Here is a 7,290-nt window from a genome sequence, read left to right on the forward strand (position 1 = left end):
AGAAGGCAGCTCCTGCGAGAGTCATATATGTTACCTGGGCCTTCTTCTTTATTGGGATTGTGGTTTCTTACCTAGCAGTGGACCACTAGCCCAAGAGTGCCCCTATTCGGCAAATCTTTTTGCGCCAAATAGAAATCATTTGGTACATACCGCTCATATCCTGATACTGTCGATGGACCCATGTAGGATGTTTTTCTCGCCGGTTTTGGAACTTTAAACAAGGTTCTCCCAGTTTTCCCCACTAGTTTCTCTTTGTGATTTCTTTTGTTTCTTGGTGTGGTCTTCTTTACGGTTTTATTTCCTTTTTCCTTTTTCCAATTGTATTTTTGTTTTTTCTCGTATTCATTATTTAAAACATGATTTTTTTTACAAAATCTGTGAACCTTTTTAGATACATGAACTTTTTCTCAAATCCGTGAACATTTATAAATTCATAATGTTTCTTCAATTGAGGGGAAAATACACATTATTAATTTATTAAACCGTGATTATTTTTTAAAACTCATTAAAAAATTAATTTTTGATTTTTTTAAAATTGAATGTTCTTTAAATTCATGAATATTTTTCAAATGTGGAACGATTTTGAAATTTTAACTTTTTAAAATTCAATGAATGTTCTGTTTTATGAATTTGCCAAAAAAACAAATTCATGAATATCTGTTTTGATTCAAGGATATTATTTATGACACCAAAATTTTAAAAATTAATAGAAGAATAGACCAGTTTTTTTATAAGAGGGCAGATCAGCAAGAAAAAAAAGAAGAGAAAATAGGATATCGAGCAAGCGGGGCGAACAAGCAGACTGGGAGAATTGGGCCAGCCACCTACTGAGTCGTTGCCCGTGCGTGCATCTGTCCGGTTTGCCAGCATTTAGGCATTGAAGACGCTGTAGAGGAGCTCCCGCTTTATGCACGGAACCGGCTGCTAGCTCTCGCGTGAATGCTAGACAGAACGCGGGGGATTAACGTCACTTGCTCACAAGCCTCAATATGTTCAGCGAACAGAAAACATATCCGACTGAAAAAAAATCAAACAATCATAAAATGTAAAGAAAGTTTTCATGAATTTTTGAAAAATTCACAATTTTTTTTAGCAAAGTCCATGAATTTAACAAAATATATGAATATCTTAAATCATGAATTTTCAAAATTGTTTGTGAATTTGAAAAATACTCCTGTTTTTTTAAAACTTCACAAGTTTTAAAATAGTTTGTGGATTTTTGAAAAAGGTTCATTAATTAAAAAATGTTTGTCAGATTAAAAAATATTCATGAATTTAAAAAATAATGATGATTTTTTTGTTTAATAATGTACATGAAGTTAAAAAGTTTGTGTATATAAAAAGCAAAAGAAAAGAAGAAAAACTGAGTAAAGTAGGTAAAGAATAGAGAAATTTTAAAAATCACTGAAAGCTTTGGGAATATTCCTAAAATATGGAAGGAATCTATGCTATGTTCGGTTGTGAATTAAACTTGCCATGCTTGATATGTGATCTATACTATGTCCGATCTATTATCCACTTGATGTTATTTGATCAGGAGCATGGGGTTGCATGGATTTACGAGTTTTGATATGAGGGTGATCGGCTGTAGACGCGGCCTAATGAGGGGTGTCTGGGGGCTGTTGGCGAACATACGCGAACGCGTGTGCGGTCGTATAGAGGCCTGAATCTGTGAACTGTGGTTGTAGATGCTCTTAAAACAAAACGAATGTGTAAATTTTCCGTGTCAAATTGGCAGCAGGCTCTACTTTGGCTCTACTTTTATTTCTTAGATCTACTTGGGCTCTACTTGGAAGACTACATAATGCTCAGCCACGGGTCATGCTCAACGGTGCAGACTCTAGATGATGCACGCCTCCTCGCCAACGTCATTATCAGGCCACAACGACGTCCTCCTTTGTCGGGAAACTGCCGCTCGTTCCTTGTTGCTGCATTCTCACTTTCTCAGCAAGAGGGGAGAACGCGGAGTCTTCTTCTCCCCCCAGCCGCTGGCCGATCCACACAAGCTCCACTCACAGTCACAGTCACAGCTGCTACGCCTCCCTGCTCCCGCGATGAGCTGGTGGTGGGCGGGCGCGGTCGGCGCCGCCAGGAGACGCTAGGACGACAGCGCCGCCGCCGCGGCCGAGCCGGCCTTCCAGAGCGTCGCCCTCATTGTCGGATCCACGGGCATAGTCGGCACATCGTTCCTCGACATCCTCCCGCGCCACGACACCCCCGGCGGGCCCTGGAAGGTGTACGCGGTCTCCCGTCGCGCGCTCCCTCCCTGGACCCCTCCGCCCACCCCCGCCGTCACGCACCTGCGAGTCGACCTGGCCGACCCCGCTGCCGTCGCCGAGGCCCTCGCGCCCCTCATCGACATCACGCACGTCTTCTACGCCGCGTGGTCCAGCCACACGACGGAGGCCGAGAACCGGGAGGCCAACGCCGCCATGCTGCGCAACGTGCTCTCTGTCGTCGTCCCCGGCTGCCCAGCGCTCGCCCATGTCCTATGCGTTTACGCCGCCATCTGCTGCAAGGAGGGCGCCACGCTTAGATGGCCTGGCAGCAGGGTCGCCTGGGAAGGCTTCACCGACGCTCCAACGCGGACCTCGTCGCCGAGCATGAGATTTGGGCTGCCGTTGATCCGTTCACAAAGAACGAGCCTTTCAATTGCAGCAATGGGGATGTATTCAAGTGGAAGCAGCTCTGGCCGATGCTGGCTGATCATTTCGGGTTGGAATGGGCAAGGTACGAGGGAGAGGACGGCCGGTTCATCATTGCCGACGCCATGGCCCGGAAGGAGGCGGTGTGGGCGGAGATCGTACAGGAGAATGAGCTTGTCACTACTGCTCAAGGAGATCACCAACTGGTGGTTTGTCGACGCCGTGTTAAATTTTGAGGTTCAGCATTTGGATAGCATGAACAAGTGCAAGGAGCATGAACAAGAACAAGAGCTCGCTCCAGGGAGTGCTGGTGTATGCTGCAGGCTAGCCCCTCCAGTCAAGGTCATGGAGTGCCCTAGATCGTCCTCGACATGGCCAGGCGGGGGCTGTACCACCCATCTGCATGCGCGTCGGCGGCCTGCTCTGATGGGTCGTCCCCGGCTAGATGCGACAGTGGCCGCCCATGGCCTTCAGGCTTTGGTGGCGCATTGGTTGGACTCCGCGCTCCTATGGCTCCAGCTTGGGTGAGAGACGTGATTCAGGACCATGGTTCAGCCGAACCTATGGTCTATGCCGTACGATTTAACATTCTACTACATGTGGATCCGTGACATGCATGGCAACTATATTTTTTAATCAACCATGCATGGATCCTCATGACTAGACATGCATGTCAACTGTATTTTTTAATCAACCATGCATGGATCCTCATGAATAGTGTTTAGAAATCAACGGTGTCGAGCATAGGTTCGGCTGAACCATGGTTCCGTACAACATTTTCGAGCTTGGGTGGCCCGGGCCCCCTTTGATGCATGGTTGCAACGGTCGTAGCTGGCGTGGCTGCTACGACTAGATCCGGAGGTGCCGCTGCTTACTGGACCCCGTCGATGATTGGGTTATCTCGTCCAGGCGGCGCCCTCACTGCAAATGATGGTGGCCACCGAAATGTCTTCGTGAGGATTCCTTCCTCCGGATCCAGTGGTTGACTTCGATGGTGACATGTAAACTATGATGATGACTTGACACAGAGGGATGGCTGCGCAGTGGCGGAGGTCACACATCGCATATAGCTGCTGGGATAGTGAAAAAGTGGTGTGGACACCACATGATTGACGTCAGTGGTGGTGCTACTCGAGCACCAGGTCGCGAGCTCCGGGGTGAAAGCCTAGGTTACCTGAGTTGGTTGTGCCTGGCAATGGAGATGTTTCTACGTCGTTACCTTGTTGAAGGTATTGCTCCGATATGCTCGGACTAGTCCTTCAGGATGAAAATCTAGATTCTGACCTTGAGTGGTTAGATCCGGTGACGGCGGCCATCGAGCGTCGCTCCCTTCTTGAAGGTGTTGTTGATGAATAACCTCGTCGTCAATGTGGTGTCATAAGATGATTGGTGTAGATATGGTCATTGATGTAGTTTATTGATTATGGATCTAATTGCGTTGATGTTTTTTTTCATCGCCTATGTATAGCTTTGGTCTTATGTGACTTTGCTATTTGCTTGGCGTGTTTTTGTGTGCGTGCGTTGGTATTGGCTATATGCATCCTAACTATGCAGAGGCCGGGTGGGCTCATTATATTTGTATCCTCTTGATGCTCTATTTTGAGCTAATAAAATTCTCCCTTTATCGAAAAAAGGGAGCAGTGACTGCCTCCCTAGCATTGCTAGCGGGACCAAAACGGAAATATCTGTGCAGTCTAAGTTTACGACCATGCGGTTCCACTAGGACAATGAATCTAGTATCTGGGGACAACCCCAGGTCGATGTGCCACAAAGATGCGGGTTCAGGCTTTCGCGTCGGCCCTCTTAATCGACTCAGAAAGCCTACGGACAATGGTGTGTTCCGACTCCGATGGATCTCCGGTGTACACTTTAGCGTTGCTGGTTTTCTGATGGTAGGAGGTCATTGGCTTTTGAAGGGACCTCCAGGGATCTCCGTGTTATTTTCTCTCTATGAGGGTGTTCTCTCCAAAATTTCAGCACAATAGTATTTTCTCATGCACTCTTGTCATAGCCGCGTGTATTCTTTGTAACTTTATTGTTTTATGAATACTAGATGATACCCCACGTGTTGCTGCGGGAACTGTAGTTCATTTGATGTGGAGTTTAGCGTGAGTGTTATTCACATTACATTACTCCACGAAAAAAGCCCGAGAGGGCATATTGTTTACTTCAATGCAATATACCATTAAACAAAACTAACAAATTCCAGCCATCCATTCCATCATGAGTACATTGCAATGGGAACAAATAAGGTAGTATAATTATAAGTGGGGCCAAAAGGAACAAACCAAAGTGTCCCCTATCCAGCTTTCTTGTATTTATGTGTAACAAAGCAAGGATGGAATCAATCTAAATAAGCACCTTCAATTTTATTTGAAACATTTTTGTCAACAGTACACGCCTTTAAGGTTTGTAAATAAGATGATTTTGCTTTGAGGACATGCCAACAATGGACGGAAAAACATAATAAAACATATGCCTTTTACACCTACAGGACTTACAGCCATGCTAGAAACACTCCCCTGAAAATACGGAAAATATTATAAGATATGCAAGGAAGTATACTCCTACTTCAAATGTTAACAAACAACTACAATTAACTCATCCGTAAATGCAACGGTTGTCAATCCAATAAGTAAGATACCACCAAATTTCCACAAAATAAACTAAGAAAATGACTTCCAATCAAGTGTTAGGTTCAGACAAAAATGCGGAAACCATACATGCTTCATAGTTTAATTATTCGGTAACACAATATAGTCTTCATCACTCTACAGTTTTCAGCAGTCCCAGTAGTGTTTAAGGAACATGACCTAAAAATCACCTTTAAACAAATAAGTAATTCATGGAGAAAAATACAGGCATTGGAAGAAAAGTTAGTATACACATATGCCATCGATACATCTTGAATAGAGCTCGCATTAGACAGGCAACTGAAAGGATATTTTTTCATATTCCAATAAAAGCACCAATTACATGAAACAAAAGCAACTGAGCTATAACAGAATGTCATGCCAAAATTCGCTAAAGCAATTGCCTCCCTGTTACTTTTTGTGCTGCAATAGGAAAAGCTAGATAAGTTTAACAAAATAATTACACTGTAAATTATAGGAAAAAGATCAGTAGTGAGCCAACACCTCTAGTACCACTTCCTCCTGATAAATGATTTTCATGAAATTTACCAAATTGAAAAACAATAGAGCGCTAAAATATGAGTAAGCCAGGAAGCCTACACAGCATTCTTTCTTGTGACAACATCATTCTGCTGGATTTTGCATGCATAGATCTCAGTTCTGATCCAGCACCTACATGGCCAAGATACAGATGTGAACACCTCACCAGCAACTTACCCGACAGTTAAATAAATATTTACCTTGCAAAACATGACTCTAGAAAACACATTCAGATCAAATGCAACCAACCCTTAAAAATACATTGTTCATGTGTTGACAGCTTTTGCGTGATTTAACTACAGGTTACAAAATAAATGAAGTAAAATGAAATGAAATATTCTTATAAAAATAATGTCGAACAAAGAATATTCAGTAATTATTCAGCAAGGGCGAGACCGCAAGATGATCTATCTGGACGGGCTAACAATAGTTAACCTCGTGTGCGCGGATAAATCATAAGTATACACCGAGCACAACTGTGCATGCATGCTTACCTTACAATTCATATCAATTGAAACAGTTGGGCTGCAGATTTCACGTTGACCACCTCTTGCCTCTTCATAGCTACAACCGCCTGTGAAAAATTTCCCCTCTCAAAAATTTGTTGCATATCGTGCTGCGCGGCAAAAGTGGACAAACAGGGGAGGCGGAAACCTTAGATCAGCACTGGATCAGATCGAATAGGGCCTAGCTAGGCATGTCCAGAGGGAGGCGGGGAAGGAGGAGACTTACGTGTAGTGCATCATAAGTCCTTGGATCTGAACCGGGGCTCCAGCTTGCCCTTCTAGATCCGGCCCTTGCCCTGCCCCGACGGTGGTTGCCAACCTAGAGGAGGGAGAGAGATGGTGAATGGGAGACGGGGCGGCCAGGTTATGAGGAGGGAATTATTCTAGTCGCACGAAGGGACGATGGTGGGCTGAGAAAGGAGGAGTCAACCAATGGGACGTCAAACATGGGGGATCAAATCTTGAACTGCACATCAGATGACGTGGACGCCCGATATGACATGGCACATCCCTGATGTGGACAGTGTGCATGATAAGAGAATAGAAAGTAGTGGGGAGCAACTTCTAATTAGTAATGGTAGATATGTGTGGTTTACCCAAAAAAACCTTCCTATCTTGGCTGTGGGTTGTGCCTTGTGGTCCTTTCTTTTTTACCTTTTTATTTTTTTATTTTCTTTTTTTTAAGAACAAGTAAGAGTCATTTGTCATTTTCATTAAGGAGAGAGAGAAAGAGTTAAATACAAGCTCTTGTTACACCAGTAAAAGTAAAAAAGCCGGCCCTGCCCTAAAACAACTAGAGCTACTCCTCACTAATCTCTGTCTCCTTCCGCCTGGCCAATTTCCATTGCTTGTGCTCTTCATCCACCAATGTGACAACTCTATGGACTGGCGGCACTTTACCTTCGAAGACTGGCGTTTCTCTACAACCACAACTTGTGGAAACCCACAATCATGATTGCTACCATC

General features: G+C 44.4%; 1 pseudogene; it reads left to right on the top strand.

The window, feature by feature from the left end:
• Positions 1–2,054: 2,054 nt before the first annotated feature.
• On the top strand, positions 2,055–3,173 carry LOC123068032 (3-oxo-Delta(4,5)-steroid 5-beta-reductase-like; annotated as a pseudogene).
• Positions 3,174–7,290: the final 4,117 nt, after the last annotated feature.

This window comes from Triticum aestivum, chromosome 3B (genome assembly GCF_018294505.1).
Source record: "Triticum aestivum cultivar Chinese Spring chromosome 3B, IWGSC CS RefSeq v2.1, whole genome shotgun sequence".
NCBI classification, from domain to species: domain Eukaryota; kingdom Viridiplantae; phylum Streptophyta; class Magnoliopsida; order Poales; family Poaceae; genus Triticum; species Triticum aestivum.